This window comes from Rana temporaria, chromosome 1, assembly GCF_905171775.1.
Source record: "Rana temporaria chromosome 1, aRanTem1.1, whole genome shotgun sequence".
Classification (NCBI taxonomy): Eukaryota; Metazoa; Chordata; class Amphibia; order Anura; family Ranidae; genus Rana; species Rana temporaria.
The window spans coordinates 300,882,403-300,908,508 of NC_053489.1; positions in this window are offsets into that span (position 1 = coordinate 300,882,403).

Consider the following 26,106-nt stretch of genomic DNA (forward strand, 5'->3'; position numbering starts at 1 on the left):
TTTTTGATCACTTTTATTCCTATTATAAGGAATGTAAATATCCCTTGTAATAGGAATATAGCATGACAGGTCCTCTTTACAGTGAGATATGGGGTCAATAAGACCCCACATCTCACCTCTAGGCTGGGAAGCCTGAAATAAAAAAAATCATCCTGGCTTCGATCGTAGCGGTGAGTGGTGAGTATTGCGGAGTATTGGCAAGGTATTGGAGTATTGCAGGGTATTGCGGAGTATTGCAGAGTATTGCAGAGTATTGGAGTATTGCAGGGTATTGGAGTATTGCAGGGTATTGGAGTATTGCAGAGTATTGGAGTGTTGCAGAGTATTGGAGTGTTGCAGAGTATTGGAGTATTGCAGAGTATTGGAGTATTGCAGAGTATTGGAGTATTGGAGTATTGCAGAGTATTGGAGTATTACAGGGTATTGCAGAGTATTGTGCGGGGTATTGCAGAGTATTGTGCGGGGTATTGCAGAGTATTTTGTTGCGGGGTATTGCAGAGTATTGTGCAGGTAATTGCAGAGTATTGCCCAGGGAATTGCAGGGTATTGCAGAGTATTGCTCAGGGAATTGTAGGGTACTGAAAATGGAAGGTAGAGGGCGCTCAACCACACAATAGTGATTGTGAAATACCACACAACAACGTGCAACAATTAATAATAAAATACGTTTCCAAAAGCATATGTGAACAGTGATTGCTGAAACAATATAAATCAATATACAGCAGAAATGTCCCAAACAGATGTGCATGAATACGCAGATTCCTCTGCAGTGTAAGCAAAAAACACTGAGGTTCACTGTGTTAAACACCAAAAAAATATACTCGTCACGCCCCCCTGAAGACGAGTAATCGAAATGGACGTTGGAGGCAGTCCTGGTCACGAGACGCCCCCCGCTCTGGTGAAGCTGACAGGAAGGAGTTTATGGTGGAACTACGGCGGTGGTATCCGATCCTGATAACCCAAGTTTTGAACCGCAGATTGGCGGTGACAGGCCTGCAGTCCCAGTGCCGGGTAGGCACTTTTAAAGTAAGAGGCCATTTGGCTTTCCGTTGTTTTTAGTTGTTTTTATTATTAAAACGTTATTATGCTATCGGCGTCTACCGGTTCTCTTTTTTTGCATATCATCCTTATCTGGAACGCCTGGAAACGAGATTCAATAGTCCATATCCATGTGTGTGTAGGCACAATCCTGCACTAGCCCGTATGACCATCTTTTTAAGTAAAGTGGTCAACAGGCTCTGGTAAGAGCACTTTATATACAAAGCACCTTGGGTGGAAACAAGTGAAATTTGAAAAGTATGGTGGTGGCATTTTCTACTTTTCTCCACTAGGAAGATCACAGTAATTGTCAAGATTTGTTTGGCTTTCTATGCATGTTATTGGGACTCTATTTTTATTTTTATATTTTTTTGGTGTTTAACACAGTGAACCTCAGTGTTTTTTGCTTACACTGCAGAGGAATCTGCATATTCATGCACATCTGTGTGGGACATTTCTGCTGTATATTGATTTATATTGTTTCAGCAATCACTGTTCACATATGCTTTTGGAAACGTATTTTATTATTAATTGTTGCACGTTGTTGTGTGGTATTTCACAATCACTATTGTGTGGTTGAGCGCCCTCTACCTTCCATTTTCATTATCACAATTCAGTATTGTTCTTTGAGGAGCAGCTTATTTAGTTTAATTTAGTATTTATTTATATTTGGCGCGGAATTTTCTATTCTACAAATTGTAGGGTACTGCAGAGTATTGCGCAGGGATGGATGGCTGGATCTGTGACTGCATTTGTCACAGATCCAGCCCACAGTGCTGCTGCTGCCACCCGCTCTCCCCCCTCTCCTCTCACACTGTACCGATCGGTACAGAGAGGAGAGGGAGGAACCGGCGTCATCACATGACGCCGGTTTGTTTACAAGTGATCGCTCCGTCATTTGAAGGAGCGATCACGTGGTAAAGGCCGCTATCAGCGGCAATTTACAGTGATCCGTGATGCGCCGGGTCTTCTAGACCCGGCGCTCATGGATGATTCCAGGAGCGCGCCCCAGGGGACGCACGAGAGGAGGATTCTGGGAGGACGTCCCAGGGACGTCCTCCCAGAACAACTTGACCGCGCTGTATCCGTCTTTTGTTTATAGCGCGGTCGGCAAAAGGTTAAAAAAGGCCTGGATTATTTCCTAAATGTACAAAATATAACTGGATACTAACATTCATAGGTAAAGTTGATCCAGACAACACGCATTGATAAGTCGCATCAAGCTGAGTGTTAGCATGTGCAGATATTGGGAAAAAACACCTGATGGTGATACTGCTGTTATCTATAGAGATGAGCAAACTAAAAAAAAATGCCAGTGGGCAACTGGTATTGTTTAAGTATATTTTGCTGTTCCATCATGCTTTTCTCTTTCATTTTTTTCCTTTACAGGGAAACAGGAAGATGAACTGAAAATATCTTTCACCATTCATGTGACAAAATAAGATGTTGTAAGTGTAAATATCACTTCAGATTAGTCAGATGACACATGAGTTGTAGGTGATAATTTTTGTTTCCATCCATAACTTTGCTATAAGAAAAGTAAAAGAAGACAAACACAAGCCTCTGTAGTACCATATTGAATTAATTTTAAAGATAGATAGATAGATAGATAGATAGATAGATAGATAGATAGATAGATAGATAGATAGATAGATAGATAGATAGATAGATAGATAGATAGATAGATAGATAGATAGATAGATAGACACTCTAATAAAGAGAAGAAGGCATTCCACAAGTTTCAGTGCCAGACATACAAGAAGTTAGCGAGTGATAGCAGTACTATAGGAACTAACCATGTCGAAACAAGAAGTGTAATATAAGAGTAAAACTCTGTTGGGGAACATTATTAATTTGTGAAGGAGTGCCTCTCAAGGGTCTTTATGATGATTGATTTGTAATATTGAGTTGAGCATTGTATTGACCGCCAGCATGTGACAGGTAGATAGCGTTTGAGTCTTTGCCTTGCCGACCCTCAAGTGCCCCCCCCCCCCTTGTCCACCTGTGTGCTAATCCCTGCCAGCCCTCCTCTCCAGTTCATTCAGGGTGCTTATGTGTTATATCATGTGGGAATGAATGATGGGATGGCCAGTGGATATCAGTGCACCAGAACAGGTAGATCTGCCACAGCAGCTTCCCTGCACTGCTCTGCATCAGGAAAACCATCAGGAAATCCCTGGTTCCATGCCCTCCAAACCAACCTTTAGTGTGCCCTCACGACCCCCTGCTGTTTGCCCTTATGACCCTCCCAGTATCATGCCCTTCAGACCCCCCTCTACCATGCCCTCCAGACCTGCTTGTAGTGTGCTTGTTTAACCAGGACTGTGCCTTCTTAGCCACTAGTACCATGCTCCTTGACCCCCTCAGTGCCATGCCCACCTGACCCCTGAGTACTGTGCCTTGCTGACCCCCCAGGCCTCTTGATACCCTAGCACTGTGCCCCCTCAGCCCCCCTGTGCTGTGCCCCTAAAACCTACTGCACTTTGCCCAGACACACACTTCATCCATCAATTCATAACATTACCCACATTCATGAATATTACTTGTCAGATTATACATTGAAACTCTGAGAATGCAAAATGCATTTCCTTGTTCAACCTAGGCCATCTTGGAAAACACAGCAGCCATTTTATGAACATTTGGTAACCACCATTTCAAACCAGCCATGCTGGAAAGGGTAATTATGTTGTATTGATTTTTACCTTATATTCATTTTTGTTTTACTGTAAATATTAATTTATTGATTATTATATACAGTTGGATAACTATTTCTCTTGAGTTCATAACCACCTTGTAGTTTTTTCTCTAAACTTCAATTTTTCATTATCATTTTTGTAGCTTCCAATCTATTGACATAGCAAACGTCTAATTTTATTTCACGTTATTGATCACTTACTTACCTGCAGTATAGTAATGGTTGAATTTGTGAACTACAGACGTTCTGTCTAATCGTCATATATACTCGGCTATTGATATTACAGGGACGTTTTATAATTTCTGTGTCATTTAAAAAGTAAACTCCCATTTCAATTAATATGCTTATTTTTATGTAACATTTGTTTCTGTCAACCAATATATATAACTAGAACTGGGTGGTACTCCTGCGCTGTGATGGATAGGTGTGGGAGGGATGGAGTGACAAGGGAAGGAAGAGGAGGGGAAATGCAAAACTGGAGGTGGGCACTGCAGCAAACAAAAAAGGAGGTCTTTCCAATGAAGGACAAAAGTGAATGCGATAAGTGTGAGTGCCTGCGCTGTGATTAAACTAATAAAGGATAAAAGCAAGAAAAAAAAGGTGTGATGAAAAGGGGGGGGGGGGGTTGGAAGGTGGTGTTTGAATCGGGGAAATCAAACGTGGTCAGATGCAAAGGGAAGTGACCTACAACAATGGTGAATAAATCCGATCCTAGCTGGACTGAGTGACAGTGAACACACAAAAAAAACAATAAATTTATAAAATATATATAATAACTGGTGTGTGCTACAAATAAATATGAAACAAACAATTGCAGTGAGTGCAGACCCAGATCAGTGCAACCAGAAAAGGGAGACTCACAGTTCAAAGTGCAGAAGTGACTTGGGTGAACAATAAGTTTGGTACCAAAGTCCAATAAGTGAAGGTGTGCAACCCAATTCAATCCATAGACCGTGCAACCCGCACCATTAGGTGAATTAGGCGGCTTACCTCCTGGTTGTCACTCACAATCAAGGTAAATTACTAGTACTTCAGCCTCCTGTTAGATGAATGTCTTCTTAACAGATCGCAATGTTTGACCATACATGTAGAAAAAGAGATATATATATATATTGTAGCTTTGGCCTCATTGAGCAATGTAAAAACGGTTGCAACTCCTACGAGCACCGCGCTCGTCTGCCGTCCGTTAGATGTTGCTCCCAATCAGTACTCTAGTGTCCCGACGCGTGTTCGTCACATCACGTGACTTCATCCCCCTTCATCTCTTTTTCTACATGTATGGTCAAACATTGCGATCTGTTAAGAAGACATTCATCTAACAGGAGGCTGAAGTACTAGTAATTTACCTTGATTGTGAGTGACAACCAGGAGGTAAGCCGCCTAATTCACCTAATGGTGCGGGTTGCACGGTCTATGGATTGAATTGGGTTGCACACCTTCACTTATTGGACTTTGGTACCAAACTTATTGTTCACCCAAGTCACTTCTGCACTTTGAACTGTGAGTCTCCTTTTTCTGGTTGCACTGATCTGGGTCTGCACTCACTGCAATTGTTTGTTTCATATTTATTTGTAGCACACACCAGTTATTATATATATTTTATACATTTATTGTTTTTTTTGTGTGTTCACTGTCACTCAGTCCAGCTAGGATCGGATTTATTCACCATTGTTGTAGGTCACTTCCCTTTGCATCTGACCACGTTTGATTTCCCTGATTCAAACACCACCTTCCAACCCCCCCCCCCCCCTCCCTTTTCATCACACCTTTTTTTTCTTGCTTTTATCCTTTATTAGTTTAATCACAGCGCAGACACTCACACTTATCGCAATATATATAACTATTTTGTATGAATGCATGTCTGGTGAATAAATCTCCTATTTTTAGTGTGCTCATATGTATTGATCCTGTATTTTACAAATATTATCGTTTAAAAATTACTCATTCATAAATACTGTACAGGAAAATTACCCTCATAAGCATGACAAAGTGCCATAGGTGTGCGCAGCCTATAGAATTAGGGTGTGCACCCGAAAGCTCAAGCACTCTATATATAGTCAAAAATATTGGGACACCTGTCTTTACACACACATGAACTTTAATGACATCCCAGTCTTAGTCTGTAGAGTTCAATATTGAGTTGGCCCCGCCCTTTGCAGCTATAACAGCTTCAACTCTTCTGGGAAGGCTGTCCACAAGGTTTAGGAGGGTGTCTATGGGAATGTTTGAGTATTCTTCCAGAAGAGCATTTCTGAGGTCAGGCACTGATGTTGGATGAGAAGGCCTGGCTCGCAGTCTCTGCTCTAATTCATCCAAAGGTGTTCTATCGGGTTGGAGTCAGGACTCTGTGTAGGCCAGTCAAGTTTCTCCACCCTAAACTTGCTCATCCATGTCTTTCTGGAACTTGCTTTGTGCACTGGTCCAAATCATTTGGTGGAGGGGGATTATGGTTTGGGGTTGCTTTTCAGGGGTTGGGCCTGGCCCCTTAGCAGCACGCTGTGCGACCAATGGCTGGGCTCTTAGAGGGGACGTACATGTACGCCCTTGTGCCCAGCCGTCCCATTCTGCAGACGTATATCTGCATGGGGCGGTCCTTAAGCGGTTAGGCTGACACTGTCCCTTGACTTGTTTGAAATCTATTAAAAAATTAATAGGGCCATATCTCTATCTGGGAGTTCTGGGAGGCTTTTTGTGGATTACCTGCTTGATTCATTACCTCTATTGTGAAAGGATCCCAGATGGGACATTCCCCTTCCTTCTTGGGATCATCATCACTACACATATAGGGCCTGATTTACTATGCTCTGTGCGCTGCGCTGGTTCATGCATTAATTAGTACTCCGGGTGGAGGCTTAATTGGGCGCATGAACCAGCGTAGCAGCCGGCGCATTGAAACTAATATGTAAAGCCGCGCCGAACTCCCTATAGAAGTCTATGGGAGAAATCAAAAGTGTTCATTTTAAAGGCTAATCTGCAAGTTTTGTCCTAAAAAGTGTTTGGGGACCTCAGTCCTGCCCCAGGGAACATGTATCAATGCTTTTTTTATTTTTTAAAACGGCCGTTTTTTCGGGAGCAGTGAAATTAATAATTCTTAAAGTGAAACAATAAAAGTGAAATATTCCTTTAAATTTCGTACCTAGGGGGGGTGTAATGTCAGCATGTGAAATAGCGCATTTTTCCCGCACTTAGAACTCCCCCTGCACAAAGTGACATTCAGAAGGAAAAAAGTCATTTAAAAATTCACACGCGGCTATAATGAATTGTCGGCTCTGACAATTCTAAAGGGATTCATTCATAAAACAAACAAAAAAATGTGTAGGGGTTCCCCCAAATTAAATTACCAGGCCCTTCAGGTCTGGAATGGATATTAAGGGGAACCCCGCCGTAAAAAACAAAAAAAAAAAGACGTGCGGTTCCCGGCAAATATCCATTCCAGACCCTTCAGGTCTGGTGTGGATTTTAAGGGGAACTCCACCCCAAATTGAAAAAAAAAATGGCGTGGAGTCCCCCTAAAAATCCACACCAGACCCTTATCCGAGCACGTTGACCTGGCCGGCCGCAGAAAAGAGGGGGGGACAGAGTGCGGCCCCCCCTCTCTCCTGAACCGCACCAGGCCACATGCCCTCAACATGGGGAGGATGTCCCCATGTTGATGGGGACAAGGGTCTCATCCCCACAACCCTTGCCCGGTGGTTGTGGGGGTATGCGGGCGGGAGGTTTATCAGAATCTGGAAGACCCCTTTAACAAAGGGGACCCCCAGATCCTGACCCCCCCCTGTGTGAAATGGTAATGGGGTACATTGTACCTCTACCATTTCACCCCAAAAAAAATGTCAAAGTGTTAAAAATGACAGTAGCCGGTTTTTGACAAATCTTTTAATAAAATCTTCTTTTCTTCTTTCCTTCGGGTTTCTTCCGCTGCTTCTTTCTTCTCGTCCGACGTGTTCTTCTATCTTCTCCGTCCGTCCTTCAGCCTTCTGGTCCCGCATCTTGCCCGTTGTCTTGTCCTGTCTTCTTCTCCGTCCGCCTCCTCGTCCGCATCTTGGGTCTTCTGCGGTGTTCTTCTCGTCCCCGGACCCAGCGTTTGAATTTGATTTGGCCGCCGTTTTCCCGCTCCTGGGACCCGCCCCCCTCTGACGCCACAAGTAAACTCCTTAGAAGGTCATGTGCGTCAGAGGGGGGCGGGGTCGCAGAGCGTCACACAGCGGGGGAATTCAATTTCAATCGCGCCGCCCGGAGAAGAAGTTCCCGCCGTGTCACACTCATGTGACCCCGCCCCCCTCTGACGCCACAAGTAAACTCCTTAGAAGGTCATGTGCGTCAGAGGGGGGCGGGGTCGCAGAGCGTCACACAGCAGGGGAATTCAATTTCAATCGCGCCGCCCGGAGAAGAAGTTCCCGCCGTGTCACACTCATGTGACCCCGCCCCCCTCTGACGCACATGACCTTCTAAGGAGTTTACTTGTGGCGTCAGAGGGGGGCGGGTCCCAGGAGCGGGAAAACGGCGGCCAAATCAAATTCAAACGCTGGGTCCGGGGACGAGAAGAACACCGCAGAAGACCCAAGATGCGGACGAGGAGGCGGACGGAGAAGAAGACAGGACAAGACAACGGGCAAGATGCGGGACCAGAAGGCTGAAGGACGGACGGAGAAGATAGAAGAACACGTCGGGCAAGATGTGGACGAGAAGAAAGAAGCAGCGGAAGAAACCCGAAGGAAAGAAGAAAAGAAGATTTTATTAAAAGATTTGTCAAAAACCGGCTACTGTCATTTTTAACACTTTGACATTTTTTTTGGGGTGAAATGGTAGAGGTACAATGTACCCCATTACCATTTCACATAGGGGGGGGGCCAGGATCTGGGGGTCCCCTTTGTTAAAGGGGTCTTCCAGATTCTGATAAGCCCCCCGCCCGCATACCCCCACAACCACCGGGCAAGGGTTGTGGGGATGAGACCCTTGTCCCCATCAACATGGGGACATCCTCCCCATGTTGAGGGCATGTGGCCTGGTGCGGTTCAGGAGAGGGGGGGGGGCCGCACTCTGTCCCCCCCTCTTTTCTGCGGCCGGCCAGGTCAACGTGCTCGGATAAGGGTCTGGTGTGGATTTTTAGGGGGACTCCACGCCATTTTTTTTTTCAATTTGGGGTGGAGTTCCCCTTAAAATCCACACCAGACCTGAAGGGTCTGGTATGGATATTTGGGGGGACCCCACGCCATTTTTTGGGGGGTTTTTTACGTCGGGGTTCCCCTTAATATCCATTCCAGACCTGAAGGGCCTGGTAATTTAATTTGGAGGGACCCCCTTTTTTTTTTTTTTTTTTAATGAGCAATGACTCTATTCTTTATAGCCATGAGTACTTTAACCACTTGCCCACCGGGTTAATTCTGGCACTTCTCTCCTTCATGTGAAAATCACAATTTTTTGGCTAGAAAATTAATCAGAACCCCCAAACATTATATATTTTTTTTTAGCAGACATCCTAGGGAATAAAATGGCAGTCATTGCAATACTTTTTGTCACACCGTATTTGCGCAGCGGTCTTACAAGCGCACTTTTTTTGGATAAAAATCACTTTTTTGAATTAAAAAATAAGACAACAATACATTTTGCCCAATTTTTTTATATATTGTGAAAGATAATGTTACGCCGAGTAAAATGATACCCAACATGTCACGCTTAAAAATTGCGCCCGCTCGTGGCATGGCATCAAACTTTTACCCTTTAAAAATCTCGATAGGCGACGTTTAAAAAATTCTACAGGTTGCATTTTTTGAGTTGCAGAGTAGGTCTAGGGCTAGAATTATTGCTCTCACTCTAACGATCGCGGCGATACCTCACTTGTGTGGTTTGAATACCGTTTTCATATGCGGGCGCTACTCGCGTATGCGTTTGCTTCTGTGCGCGAGCTCGTCGGGACGGGGCGCTTTAAATTTTTTTTTGGGGTTTTCTTATTTATTTTTATTTAGTTTTATAATGTTTTACACTGAAATAAAAAAATAAAAAAAAAATGATCAGTTTTCTTCCTATTACAAGGAATGTAAACATCCCTTGTAATAGGACTAGTGTGTGACAGGTCCTCTTTATGGAGAGAGGCGGGGTCAATAAGGCTGGAAAGCATGGTATTGAAAAAAAAAATAAAAGTTCTCATGCTTTCAGCTGCAATCATGTTCGTTCACCACAGTGGTATAGTGTATAGCACTTTGACCTAGCAGCAAAAGAGTCGTTGGTTCGAATCCCGCCCGTGACAGCATCTGCATGGAGTTTGCATGTTCTCCCTGTGCCTGCGTGGGTTTCCTCCCACAATATAAAAACACGCTGTAAATCGGTTCCGGTCTAAATAAGCCCTAATATGCAGTAGTATATTTAGGTTTGGTTCTGCCCTAGGCCTGACTACATATCTGCACCTCCTAATAGAAAAATGACCCACCCCTTCCTGTCAAGGTCACACCCTGTTTTTGTATAACCCCGCCCAGTAATTTTCAGGGGACCCACACACTAGTTCTGGGGGGGCACTGGATTCCCTTAACCACTTCCATACCAGGCACTTACGCACCTTCCCGCCAAGCCAATTTTCAGCTTTCAACACTGTCGCACTTTGAATGGCAATTGCGCGGTCATACAACACTGTACCCAAACAAAATTGGCGTCCTTTTTTCCCCACAAATAGAGCTTTCTTTTGTTGTTATTTGATCACCTCTGCGTTTTTTTTTTGCGCAACAACTAAAAAAAGACTGCAAATTTTGAAACAAAAAAAAGTTTTTATTTTTTTAGGTTAATTTTTTTGTAAATAAGTTTTTCTCTTTCAATTACGGGCAATGATATGGCGGCACTGATGGGCACCGATGAGATGGCACTGATGGACATCGATGAGGTAGTACTGACGGCACAGATGAGGTGGCATTGATTGGCGGCGCTGCTATGCGGCACTGATGGGCACTCATAGGCGGCACTGATGGGCACTCATGGGCGGCACAGATGGGCGGCACTTATGGGTGGCACTGATGGATACTTATGGGTGGCACAGGTGGGCACTGATAGGTGGGCACTGTGCATGGATGGGCACTGTGGGGTGGCACTGATGGACACTGTGGGGTGGCACTGATTTTCCCAGTCAGTCCCCATTTGTGGGCACTGATTGGCATCTTTTTTCTTATTTTTTATTGCTTTTTGTTTTTTTGTTCTATATTTTTTTTGTTTTTGCACACCCTGGTGGTCCAGGGTGGGCATCCCTGGTGGTCCAGTGTGGTGATCCGAGGGGGGGCTGCGCTGATAAACAATCAGCGCGAACGCCCCCTGTCAGGAGAGCCGCCGATCGGCTCTCCTATACTCGCGTCTGTCAGACGCGAGTGAGGAAGAGCCATCGATGGCTCTTCCTGTTTACATCGTGATCAGCCGTGATTGGACACGGCTGATCACGTGGTAAAGAGTCTCCGTCTCCGTGAGAGACTCTTTACCGAGATCGGAGATGCAGGGTGTCAGACTGACACCCCGCATCACCGATCGCCGCACTGCGTGCCCCCACAGGCGCGTGCGGCATGAAATCCTGCAGGACGTCCTGTCAGGATTGTGTAACCACTTCCCGGACGTAAATCGGCCATAGGCTGGGCGGGAAGTGGTTAATTTGCATAGTTTTTCTCTCACTTCCTGTTTGGCTATGGGGCAGGAAGTGAAGGCAAATCTCCCCAATTGGACACAGATAATACAAAATAAACTGACAGGGCCTATAACCCTCCCTCACTCTATCCAAAATTAAAGAAAATAAAACTTGTTGATTATAGTTCTTGTCAGGGGCGGACTGACCATTGAGTCACTCGGGCACTGCCCAAGGGCCCCATGCCACTAGGGGGCCCCATCCGGGTTGCCAGGCTCAGTAAAACCAGGGACAGTATGTAAAAATCTGTGTTTTTTTTAGATCTGTCCCTGATATGTCCGAAAATGACATGCTTTTAATGTGAATATCCCAAGATTTTAGCTGCCCGCCTCTGCACTACCTCCTGGCGTGGTGGCCATCTGTAAGCCAGATGGGCCCCATACTCTTCTATTGCCCGGGGGCCACATGAGTTGTCAGTCCGCCCCTGGTTCTAGTTTAAGCACAAATTTCATAGAGTTTTATTGAGAGCCCCAAAAAATATAACCATGCCAATAGGCCAGGATAGAGCGTTGCTAATATGTAGGAATGTGTGCATTAGAGCACCCCACCCAATGTTAACTAAAAAATTATTAATTTGCAAATAAGTATTATCTGCTCATTTTTTGGGATGTCTGCACCCCTGATAGTGACAACATTTGTGAGGTGTCTTCACCCTTTCTAATTCATTCACTTCCTGTCACATAGCCAAACAGGAAGTGAGGGTAAAACCTTACTAATATCTTTTCTTGGGGACACAGATCAAGCTAAATAGTTTCCCATTATGTAAATTGCACTCTAGCATTTTGCTGTGTACACCCCAAATTATTAGGGATCTTGGACTTTGGGGTCCATTGACTAAAGGCAAATCCACTTTGCACTACAAGTGCAAAGCAAGGAAGAAAGAAAACAAAACAACTTTGCTTCTACAGGATTGGATGTTAAAACCATCAGTGCTTCCTCTCTGATTTTCAGCAACTATGCTTGTACTGCAGAGTGGCTTTGCCTTTACTAAACCCCAAACTAAATAATCATTTGGGGCAGGGATCCTCAAACTACGGCCCTCCAGCTGTTTTAGAACTACACATCCCATGAGGCCTTGTAATGCACTGACATTCACAGACATGACTAGGCATGATGGGAATTGTAGTTCCTGAACAACTGGAGGGCCGTAGTTTGAAGACCCATGATTTGGGGTGTACACAGCAGTGCTGGAGTGCAATTTGCTTAATGGGGACACTAGTTAGATTGACCTGTGTCCCCAAGAAATGACACTGGTAGGGTTTTAACCTCACTTCCTGTTCAGCTGTGTGACAGGAAGTGAAGCCAATTTTAAGAAAAGGGACACAAAGCTCAACACAAAAATAAAAAAACACAAAGCAGGGGTTCTAACACTCACTTGGCTTCCCTCAAACACCCACAATTTGAATAGGATTGCCTTGCGCTAGATTTAAGCACAGTGCTGTAAATCAGCACGTCAAGCCTGTCCACCAATAGCAAACCCCCCCCACAGGCCATGTTTGCAGGTTTTCCTTCATCTTGCACATGTGCTTTAAAATACAGTCTGGACAGCAATTCTTGATAAGAGAAATCCCCAAAACATGTCCTGTCGGGGGGTACTTGAGGGCTGAGGACCACTGCAGAATAAATAAAATACTTACCAGTTTTTGTCTTTAAAGTCATGGAGAATAAACATGGCAAACATTTCATGATTACACACCAGGAAAGAAGCTTAGACAAAAATCACACATAATTTGTTAGGCCCAAACCTAGTTCAGCTGCAGCTGTCAACATATGTAGCATGAAAAAGTAACAAAAGACAAACTTAACAATTTTAAAGTAATTTTTATTGGTCAACAAAACAAGGAAAGCAAAAAGAGACAAACAAACAAAAATACATTTCAAAATTCTAAATAACCATAGCTTTACACATTTTTCATAAAATAAGGCCACATAGACAAATACATCAAAGTGAACATCATTTAAAAATAAACCAAAACCATTGGCAAAATAAAACAAAACCCATGCAACAAACCACATTTGTGTTTAGCAACAGCATTTCTGCCAGCCTGCCCCTTCTGAGGGCAGCTGAGGACTGATCGATCCAAGCTTTTTATAACAGTGCTAGTAATGAAGCAATTGGAATCACATGAACAAATTGCAGTCTCTAGTTTGGGTGAGCTTGTAATTGGGCACACCTGCAATTAATCCAAACCACGCTCTATGAGCATCCAATGAGTGTTTTTCACCTTTTAAAAAGAAAGGATATTTTTTTTCTAAGTGTTTGAGCATGCTCAGTTCATCACACATGTAGGAACCAAGCTGCAATGGAATGAGAGCTTTTTTTTTTTGGTTTCCCCTGATCTGATGCTTTCCAGCCTGAAGGGGAGGTGTTAAAGACAGAAGTAAACACGCACATTTAATAATCTATTTGTGTGAAAAAAAGGTTGCCAATTTTGTTTGGGAGCCACGTCGCACGACTGCGCAATTGTCAGTTAAAGCGACGCCGTGCCGAATCACAAAAACTTGCCCGGTCATTGACCAGAAATATGGTCCGGGCTCAAGTGGTTAAAAATTAACAAAACACAAAAGTGAGCCCAATTTTTGGGGATAATGTGAAAGATGATGTTACACTGAGTAAATAGATACCTTACATGTCACGCTTTACTATTGGAAACACTCCTGCAATGGGGCCAAAATGAATTCCGTGAATATCCCCATAGGCAACCTTTTTCTTTTTTTTCCAGGTTACCAGTTTATAGTTACAAAGAAGGTCTAGTGGTAAAAGTATTGCTCTCGCTCTAACGCACGCGTCAATACCTCACATGTGTGGTTTGAACGATGTTTATATATGTGGGCGGGACTTGCGTAAGTCCCGCCCACATATGTAAAAATTATTTTTACTTTTTGCTATAATAAATATCCCCAAAAATATATATTCAAAAAACTAAAAAACCCCTCAGTTTAGGCCGATACGTATTCTACATCTTTTTGGTTCCATAAAATCGCAAATAGCGTTTAGTGTTTGGTTTTTGCAAAAGTTATAGCGTCTACAAATTTTTTTTTTTGTTGTTTTAACTAGTTATTGGGGCGATCAGCGATTTTTATCGGTACTGCGACATTATGGCGGACACATCGAACACTTTTTTGGAACCATTGGCATTTTTCTAGCGATCAGTGCTGTAAAAAATGCATTGCTTACTCAAAAAATGCCACTGGCAGGGAAGGGGTTAACACTAGGTGCGAGGGAGGGGTTAAATATGTTCCCTGGGTGTGTTCTAACTGTAGGGGGGGGGACTGACATGTGTAAATGACAGATCGCTGTTCATGAAGGGGAACTCCAGACCCCCCAAAAAAAAAATAAGGTGGGTTCCCTCCAGGTGCATACCAGGCTCTTAGGCTTGGTCTGGAACATAAGGGGTTAAACCCGCGCAAAAAAAAATAGCGTGGGGGTCACCCCCAAGATCCAAACCAAGCACTTATCCCAGGCACGCAGTCTGGTCAGACAGGAATGGGGGTGGGGACGAGCGAGCGCCCCCCTCCCTCCTGAAACATACCAGACCACATGCCCTCAACATGGGGGAGTGTGTGCTGTGGGGGAGGGGGGCACTGCCCCCCCACCCCAAAGCACTCTTGCCCCCATGTCGATAGGGACAAGAGCCTCTTCCCGACAACCCTGGCCGTTGGTTGTCGGGGTATGCGGGCGGAGAGCTTATCAGAATCTGAGAGACCCCTTTAATAAAGGGGTCCCCAGATTCCGGCCCCCCACCCTATGTGAATGAGTATGGGGTACATCGTACCTCTACCCATTCACATGGGGGAAATGTAAAGTAAAAAAAACACCACACAGAATAAAATATTTTATTAATCTGCTCCGGAGCCCCCCCTTTCTTCTTTAGCTCTCTTAGAAGGGGGGTTTCTTCTCTCCCGATCTTCTGCCGGGACCCTGGGCTTCGGTGATTTCTGCCGGGGGAGGGCGCCATCCCTCGGTCCTCTCCGGAGCCTTCCGCCGGATGCCCCCACCCCATTTAAGCTCTTTTTCATTAGGGAGGGGCATCCGGACTTCGGGGTCTTCTGCCGGGGGATGGCGCCTATCCCCCGGTCTTTCCGGTGCCTTCCGCCAGGGTTCCGGTCTTCCTGGTCTTCTGCCGGGGGTGCGCCAACTCCCCGGTCTTTTCTCTTCTGTCTTCTCTGCTCCCTCTTCTGCCTGGCTCCCCCGCGGAGCCAGGGCTTTCTTCCGTCTTCTTTCTTCTCTCTTCCTTTCTTCTCTCTTCCTTCTTCTGCTTGTCTCCGCTGTCTTCTTCCTTCTCTTCCATTCGATGTTGACACGACGAGGTTCCGCGCTGACATGCCGTGTCAGCGGCGGGCATGGACTTATATAGGGTAATGCCACCATGTGACCTCAACCCATGTGACATCACATTCCCTGGGCATGATGGGAATGTGATGTCACATGGGTTGAGGTCACATGGTGGCATTGCCCTATATAAGTCCATGCCCACTGCTCAGACGGCATTCCAGCGCCGGACCTCGTCGTGTCAACATCCAATGGAAGAGAAGCAAGAAGACAGCGGAGACAAGCCCTGGGCTCCCGGAGGAGACAGGCAGAAGAAGGAAGAGAGAAGAAAGAAGACGGAAGAAAGCCCTGGCTCCGCGGGGGAGCCAGGCAGAAGAGGGAGCAGAGATGACAGAAGAGAAAAGACCGGGGAGTTGGCGCACCCCCGGCAGAAGACCAGGAAGACCGGAACCCTGGCGGAAGGCACCGGAAAGACCGGGGGATAGGCGCCATCCCCCGGCAGAAGACCCCGAAGTCCGGATGCCCCTCCCTAATGAAAAAGAGCTTAAATGGGGTGGGGGCATCCGGCGGAAGGCTCCGGAGAGGACCGAGGGATGGCGCCCTCCCCCGGCAGAAATCACCGAAGCCCAGGGTCCCGGCAGAAGATCGGGAGAGAAGAAACCCCCCCTTCTAAGAGAGCTAAAGAAGAAAGGGGGGGCTCCGGAGCAGATTAATAAAATATTTTATTCTGTGTGGTGTTTTTTTTACTTTACATTTCCCCCATGTGAATGGGTAGAGGTACGATGTACCCCATACTCATTCACATAGGGTGGGGGGCCGGCATCTGGGGGCCCCCTTATTAAAGGGAGCTCGCAGATTCCGATTAGCCCCGCCCGCATACCCCGACAACCAATGGCAAGGGTTGTCGGGAAGAGGCTCTTGTCCCTATCGACATGGGGGCAAGAGTGCTTTGGGGTGGGGGGGCAGTGCCCCCCTCCCCCACAGCACACACTCCCCCATGTTGAGGGCATGCGGTCTGGTACGGCTCAGGAGGGGGGGTGCCGCTCGCTCGTCCCCTCCCCCATTCCTGTCCGGGCCAGACTGCATGCTTGGGATGAGGGCTTGGTTTGGATCTGGGGGGGACCCCCGCGCCGAATCGGCGCGGGTTTAACCCCTCACGTTCCGGACCAAGCCTAAGAGCCTAATGTAGCCCTGAAGGGGGACCCGCACCGATTTCAAGTTTGAAATTTGGCGCCGAGTTCCCCTTCAGGGCTGAAAACAGCTCGGAGATTCCCGTGCGCCGCGTCACGCAGCGCAATCACGGGTACGCCGCTTGGTATTTACCAAGATTTTCACGGCGTACTGACAAGGCGCACGGGAATCCCTGACTTTTCTCTCTGCGCATGCCCAGTATGCAAATGAACCTCCCGAGGTTCAGGCGCACTGTGCAAGCGTACGGGGATCTGTTTTCAAAAAACACTTTCCCTTTCAATTCGGCCCGCCAAACACTTTAAAACACATGTCACTTCACTTCCCCTGCATCCCCCCACCTCCCCCCCCAATAAACTCCCGCCCAAACCCCCGCAATTTACAGTTTAATGTGCCGTGCGCCAGGTCTGTACTGGTGCACAATGCACCCTCTCCTGGGCGCACGGAGCACATTAGTAACTAGGGAAATACACTGCACTAGCAGCGTATTTCTTTAGTAAATGGCCAAACGGCTGCTACTCCTGCTTTTACTCCATGAGTCATGGAGTAAAGGCTTGGTAAATCAGGCCCATAGTCACTTGATATCTATGAGGACTGGTTTCCTATTCGAGACATCTATATAGTGACTTCTCAAGACTATCCATACATTTACCCATTTGCACTTTATTATTTGCACCTATATGGACCTTCCATGTTTACATTCCTATATTGCTATTGATATAGTCACCTTTTAAGATTATTCACTTATTCTATTGCACTTTATTTGCACGCTTATGGACTTTTCATTGCACCATTTGCATATGTATCAGTTGTTAATTTGTTGTATCATTGTTTAGCGCAAGATAATTTTTTATATACACATGTCTCTATCTTGCTTAGAAAACTCCTATAGTCTCACAATTAAAATGACTATATATATATATATATATATATATATATATATATATATATTTCTCATATGTTTTCTGACATTTTAAGTATAAAAATCAAGAAGTCTTTAGGCCCATAGAACCCAGAATCCCTTGGAAAGGTCTCTTATGTCTAAGTCGCACAGGGAGACTTAGGCCGCGTACACACGATCGGTCCATCCGATGAAGGACCGTTGTCATTGGTTAACCGATGAAGCTGACTCATGGTCTGATGTGCCTACACACCATCAGTTAAAAAAAACGATCGTGTCAGAACGCGGTGATGTAAAACACAACGACGTGCTGAAAAAAACGAAGTTCAATGCTTCCAAGCATGCGTCGACTTGATTCTGAGCATGCGCAGGTTTTTTACCGATGCTTTTGCATACTAACCATCGGTTCTACATTTTTTGACCGAAGGTTAACTGACCGATGGGGCCCACACACTATCGGTTTGGACCGATGAAACGGTCCTTCAGTCCGTTTTTATCGATTTTGACCGATCGTGTGTACGCGGCCTAAGAAAATATATCTTGGATTACTTAAAATGGGACAGTGATATTTATCCACAATATCTCCCAGGATATATGTAAAGACTATTCTTGGTTTGTTTGATTCTGAACTCAACATCTTAGTTGAGAGAGCTGATCACATTGGCCTCTGTACAATGTAGGAGACAGGCTGACTCCTGCTGGAGTTCCTGCTATTGTGAGAAGGTGTCCTGTGTTTATACTTATGATAATGTATCATCCACTGTGTGAAGCTCGGTGACAACAAGTCTGACCTGCAGTGAAATCCTGACGGGCACAGAGTCACATTGGCTGCTTTAAGGGATTAGTTAATTAGCTCATGTTCCTGGTCACAAGTGTATTGTTAGAGTAATATGAGTAGGAGGGCAAAACCTCCTCTTTAACTGTATATAACACTTGTATTTTTGTTCTAATAAACAGTCTATGTTCAGCAAACAAACAAGTATTGTCTTGTTTGTAGTTGTCAGCGGTTGGAATATCTGATATCTATATTCAGACTGGAAGGAAGTGGTACATGATGAAAGTACTCAAGTGGAATGTGGGACGTTTTGTTACAATCTGTAAGCTGCATTATTTTTTCTTTTTAAGTTATGTTAATGGTGACATGTAACAAAAAAAGAAAAAAAATATAATAGGTTTTGTCCCAATTTGGTGGCACTTTAAAGTAGAATTATGGCCTTCCATGTAAAATATGTGCCTCTGAACTTAGTGTCTTAATCCATCTGCATAGTCTCACACAATGCCACCCTTCTGTAGGCTGTGCCTGCATGCACTACAGTGGAATGAGAAGATTTTGCAGAGGGTGTCACTATCATTATTGTCACTGATGTAGCTAGTAAGGTGTTGTTTCTGAAGCCCACCCACTTTGAGCTGCAATGTCTGGGAGGGGGAGCATTGGAGACACAATTTAAGGAAGACTTGGAAATAAAGGAAGGCTCTGTCAGGGAAGGTAGAAGAAATGTTGTGTTTTCTTTGAGGTTTGTGAATCACTGGATTTGGGACTTGTTTATACTAACATACAAAATCCTTTACTTTTACGTTAAGCTTTCATTTGCGTGTAATCCTGTTTAGTGATGGATGAACATTAAGTGAAAAATCGGATACATAAGCAAGTGCCGGCTATTACAAGCCCTAAAAATTAGCCGACAGGCGTTCACCTGACAGCAAACAACTTTGTATTCTGTGGCTAGAGGTACAGTAAGCCATTCACCAGATACAGAAGTAAGTGTCGGCCATTACAGGCCCTAAAAATTAGCCCACAGGCGTTCACCTGACAGCAAAAAACCTTGTATTCTTTGGCTGGTGGTACATTAGGCATTCACCGGATACAGAAGTAAGTGTTGGCCATTACAGGCCCCAAAAATTAGCCCACGGGCGTTCACCAGAATTTGAATGAAACATGGTCTACTGGTCACAGGTTTTGAATTCCTTTGAGATCCATGCTTCATTCATTTTTATAAATGTGAGGTAGTCAACACTGTTGTGAGCTAAGTGAGTGCGCTTATCGGTCAGGACCCCCCCTGCTGCGCTGAATGTCCTTTCGGACAGGACACTGGATGAGGGCCAAGCCAACAGTTCCATTGCAAATTCTGCAAGCTCTGGCCAGAGGTCAAGCCTGCCCACCCAGTAGTCCAGGGGTTCATCACTTCTCAGTGCGTCCACATCGGTCGTTAACCCGATGTAGTCGGACACCTGTCAGTCTAGGCATTCCCTGATGCTGGATCCGGAGGACAGCTGTCGATGGGTCGGCTGAAAGAATGATCTCATATCATTAGTGACTAAGACATCTTCAAACCGCCCTCTTCTTGCAGGCGCTGTTGGATTGGTACCCGAAACTGCTTCTCTGTGAGTGGAAATTCCTTTGCCAGCGGACACAAAAGCAGAATGGTTAATTAGATTTGGGGATAGTGGCGCTGCTTATATTTAAGTGTACACAAGATGTCCTATATTTTAGGGCGATGTTATATTTGTAGGGGTGCTCCAATTACTAGGAGAGACCAATGGAGGTGGGTCTCCTAGACCTTATTATCGTTTATCCAAACGACCAGGTGCTACCCCCTATTATTGCTTATAATCCGCACTGGTGTCCCAATGATCCGTTGGTTCTTCCAGTGGAATTAGTACGTGTACTTCAGAGGGAGTATGAGATCAGCCAATAAGTTAAATTGTATTCTGGTAGTGTCCTATATGCTAGGTATCACATGTGCTTTTAAAGTATGACCTTGAAGTGATAATATGTGCAATATGTGTTCAAATCCAATATTCCTTGATATCCAAATAAAATATAAATAAAACACAGAGAAAATATATGTATAAAGTGTCCCCCAGGGCACTATAAGTGAAAATTAGGGGTTTACCCCCCTTTTTGGTGGCTAAACAAATATGAATAAATGCCAGCCAGATAATATGTGAATAGTTGGTGCCTAGTTCCAGGGCACTGTGCAGGCAAAACGTAAAGATTATATGGTGAACCTTAGTGTGAATCGCTTCTACCAAATGGTGAAAAACAAAACAATATATATATGTAAATATGTAAAGAAAAAATAATAATAATAAAAAATATTGCAAATAAGGACAATACTGTACGGTTAAGACCACCCGCAAGAAGTATTAACCTGGTATAAAGGTTAGGTGCAAAGCTAAAGTTGTTACATAGAATAGGATAAACAAATGTGGATAAATATATGAACCAACTGTGATTATTTAAAACACAGTCCCAAAGGAAGTGAACATGTGAGGAATGAAGTGGAATGTCCAAGTTCACATATATAAATAATCAAAAAATGGATGAGCATAGACACCCCACAGTGGGTGTGAGCAATAGTGTTGCTTGAAAAAATCTCTTAATTAAATAGGATCTCAAGAACCAAACAATAGTTCAGTTTGGAAACAATGTATCGCTGGTATTAAAAGTGCATGATTGGAGAAACAAAATAGTGACTTCATGTGATTTTCTTCTCGATTGATTTAAACGTGACTTTTGTGCTCCCCCTGTTGGGTCCCCACTCACCAGATGTTGGCACCCCTAGGGGCAAAAGGCAATGGTGGTGGTACCTCGATACTTGTTGTTGTGCTGGTGTATAAAACGGCAAACCAATGCTTTATCACCTCTCCAGAGGGGGAGGGAAGAAAATCCAAGCAGCTTCCAGGTGTCCGAGGGATATTGATTAAAGGAGAAAAAAAGAAAAAATCCACATAGCGTGACACTGCGTTTTGTAAAAGAAAAAGACCATTCGTCTTTATTTAACAATTATATATTGGGTGGTATAGCAAACCAATCAACAATCCCAAATCCCAGTGGGATATATGTACAGGTAAGCTTTTTTAGGAAACCACTTCCATGGAATAAAAAGGGGTTTTTTTGAAGATCAGAAGACCAATCAAAAAAAGGATTTTGCAGAAAAATTAAAAATAGAGAAATAAAATAAAATGTGGAAACACAGTAAGCCCTGTTATCTGTTTCTACTCTCGAGCTAGCTAGCGAAGCCTGTGCCAATCGGTGCCGCCGTGCAGCAAGCAGAGAGCGTCCGTGGCTTTCCCTGTCAGGCAAATCGCGGCTCGGAGGACAGCGATGCAGTCAGCTGCTGGGCCGTGCGTACGTGTGTGCTTGCGTCTATGGTCACCTGACGCGTTTCGTCGTATGACGTTCTCAAAGGCGATTCAAGCTCCAGACGTACGCTCATGTTTTTTATACACGGCTTTGGATGTGTCCCGCCTATCGTGAGGGAATTGAATGGCTGGCTCTACGGTTACTTTAACCCTTTGGTCCTCCCACCTATTACCCTTGGTATAATCTATTAGCATTATGTGGAAGGACACAGCCGGCGCCGTAGACAAAAATAGCACTTTCTATTTATGTTAAACAATCTAGTGATTAAGCAATTGTTAATGCCCCAGTATGAACATGTAATAAGTGAAGTCCATATGATGAGAATCCATTATACTACAAACTTTCTGATGCAAATACACAACACATCTATACAGTGATGATAAAGAGACTAATTATTGAATAATGATAATTAAATTTGTATATATTTATATAACCACATTAATTAAATAAATAGTTTTCCTGACCTGTGGGGTCAGGGGGAAATATTATGCAGAATGTATGGGATGGTAGTGGTTGGAATATGAGACTCAAATCAGTGTCAAGGAATCCTATCAAGATTCCATAAATATCCAATACTATAAATAATTCTATGCAGATACCTCCATGTATTTATAGTGTATTATCCCATGTGCATGGTGGGCAAGCTTTATGTGGGGGAGCCCGTTATTCCCCCGTGATGAAGGAGGGTGGGGCGGGGGGTTTTTACCCCCTAAAACAGCATTATATTGTCATCTCAGGCGATCTATTTAGGTGAATAATCTATATACTAGGAGGAAAGAAAAGGAATGGTTCCATACTTCTCTCTCAGATTAGTATGACGTGGAGTTCTTATTCAAAATTTTTTTGATCCATATATGGAAAAACAAAAAACAAAATATATATATGAAATACTGCATATGTGCCTTTCTATAATGCCGGATTTTTCTATATTCCAATGGGGCCTATCATTTATTTCAGATTGGTGCCGGTAGCTTGTAAAAGGAATATTTAGGAACCCCATAACTTTTTATGGAATATAGTCACCTCCTGTCTAAGGATGAGGGATGTTATGGACCAGAGCCCATTTCTTTTAATTGAGATAGAGTTGTTTGAAATTTTTTTTTTTTTTTTTTTTTTTTTTTTTTTTTTTTTTTTATTTAGTTTTGATCTTATATTGGTACTTTATATATGATAACTTTATTTGCTTTTATTATGCTTAGTCTGGAGGTGAGGAATTGATACTTCTAGGATGGAGTTCACCTATTGGTTCTGCTGTTTGATTCTGTCAGAGAGTATTCCTAACAAAAAATAACCTTCTTTTTAAAAAGATTCCTTTTTGTGTGGAATAAATCAGGGGATACGTTTTATCTGAAGTATTGTTGGTAAGGGTCGGACCTCCAATGGGGTATCTAGTTATAATGATCTTATTTTTATTAAAAATCGGAAATGAAACAATTCAAATCTATGTCTAAGTTTAGGCCCCTAGGCGCTAGAGATCCCATCTTGTGTATCCATCTTGTTTCATTTTGTGACACTTGTACTCGTTTATTGCCACCCCGCCAGTGATCCTTGATCATATCGATCCCAAAGAAGGTCATGCAACTCGGATCTTTGTGGTGTTTCTCTGCGAAGTGTCTCGAGAGGCTGTGCTTAGAGAAGCCTTTTTTTATGTTTCTTATATGTTCTCGGATTCTTACACGCAGGGCTCTGGTGGTACGGCCTATGTACTGTAGGTGGCATGGGCACTCAATAACATAAGTCACGTGCGTGCTATTGCACGTGATTAGTTCTTTTATTTGGTATTCCTGGTTATATACTGTGGATTTAAATGTGGTTTTTTTCCGGGGTTGGGGTCGGTTGGTTCTGCATGGGAGGCACCGTTGACACCTATAGAAGCCTTTAAGGTCTGGGCATATGTTGATGTTCTGAGGAGGATCTAATACATTATGCACTAGATGTGTCCTTAAGGTGGGAGCTCTTCGGTAGATGAACTTGGGGCGAGGTGGAAGAATGTTAGCCAGTGTTCTGTCTTCTCTGAGGATGGGCCAGTACTTTCTAAAAATCTTCTCCACTTGTCGATACTGGTTATTGAATCCAGTGATAAAGGATAAATCCATTTTTGGTACTGTTGTGGATTTCTTTTTCTTCAACAGTGTTTCCCTGTCCATTGATCTGATATTGTTCTTTAGTTTGGTTAATAGATCTTCTTTATAACCTTTTTCGAGGAATCTCTTAATGAGTACTTCTGCTTGGATATCATAATCTTCTAATCGTCGACAGTTTCTCCTTACTCTCAGCAGTTGTCCTTTTGGGATATTGCCTATCCACTGGGGGTGGTGGCAGCTGGAGGTGGATATGTATCCATTTCTATCGGTTTTTTTGAAGAATGTTTTTGTGCAGAGCTCCCCATTGTGCTTAAAGATCTGTAGATCCAGATAGTCAACAGACTGATCATGCCATTTCCCCGTAAAGGTTATACCAAATCGATTATTATTTAATTCCTGTATGAAGGTTTTTAGGCTGTCTTCTGTCCCATCCCAGAGGATGATAAGATCATCTATGTATCTTCTGTAGTGTCGTAGCTGAGGTATAATCTGCCCATATATATGTTCTGATTCCCACATGTCCATAAATAAGTTAGCGACACTGGGGGCGTAGCGAGCCCCCATCGCTACGCCCTTCTTTTGTACATAGAACTGTTTCTTGTACCAGAAGTGGTTATTTTCCATGGCCATTTTCAAGCCCTCTAATATAAATGTTACTTGTTCTTGCCTCATTTCAGTAAGTTCATGCAGTGCCTTTTCCACTCCTTTTAGTCCGTCTTTTTGCCTTATACTTGTGTATAACGAGTCCACATCTATTGTTGCCAATAGTAGATTCTCAGTGTTCTTGATATTCCCTAATTCTACCATTAGTTGAGTGCCATCCTTCAAATGGGATCTCCCTTTCGTTACCAGTGGTTTGAGGTATTGGTCCAGGTATTCTCCTAGACGCGAAAATATGGAATTTATACCACTTACGATCGGTCTTCCTGGCGGTTTCTGTAGTCTTTTGTGAATTTTAGGCACCTGATATATGACTGGTGTCTTAGTGGACTCAGATATCAGGTACTTCGCCTCTTTAGTATTCAGGATCCCCAGTCTTACTCCCTTCTTGACATATTTGGATAATTGTTTTTTATATGTGGGTCCAGGGTTCTTCTTTAGCTTCACATATGTGTCAGGTACATTTAACAAATTCTCCATTTCAGCTTCATAGTCAATTTTATTGAGTATAACTAGTCCTCCTCCCTTGTCCGCCGGTCTAATGACCACTTCCTTCTTCTCTCCAATTTGTTTTATTGTTTTCCAGATATTCTTATTACCTTTCGATTGCTTTTTCTCCAATGTCTCAATGTCTTTTTCCACCATCTTCCTAAAGGCACTGAGGCATTGGTTGCCAGGGGTCTTCGGATTGTATAACGATTTGTTTTTTAAATTAGTGTGTACATACATCTCGGGTTCTGGCAACCGTGTATCTTTATTTAGAGTAAAATGTTTTTTAAGGTTTAACTTCCTCATAAACTTTTGTAGATCTATATATGTATCAAATTTATTTAGTGTCTTTTCAGGGGCAAATTTTAGGCCGAGATCTAGTGCTTTCCATTCCTCATCTGAGAAAATGGCATTGCTGAGGTTGTAAATCCCCTCACCTAGTACTCTCTTTGCCTTTTTCTTCTGCCCCCCTCTCTTTCCTCTTGTGCATCTCCTCTTGGTTGGTACCACTCCATTGTAGTGTCCGTTCTCTCCCAGTTCGGAGTTCGGCCTGGTCTCCCATTCATTGATTGGTTCCGTTGGGTGTATTGGTCTGTAGGTTCTTGGTGTCTTTCTCTGTCTCTCGGTGTATTTTCCCATCCATTGGCTCCTCCTCGATTCCTGATATGTCCTGCCCACCGGGGGTTCCTGTATGTGGTGTTGGACTGTCGTCTTCCTTGAGGTCTGTTGTTGTGATTTCCTCTCTGAAAACCCCCGTTTTCAGTTCGTTCTCTTTGATAGGGAAGTTGTCTCCCTACTCCGTATCCCATATTTGGGGATCTATATCTTCTAGGGGTGTTATGATGTTCAGTGTTGCCTCTTCCGGACTCTCGTCTTCTTCTTGGTTCTCTTATGTCTATTCTTGGTCTTGTATGTGGGTGGGTGTCATTTCTTGGCTGTTGTTCTGGGGTCAGTTCAAATCTTAATCTAGGTCTACCGTC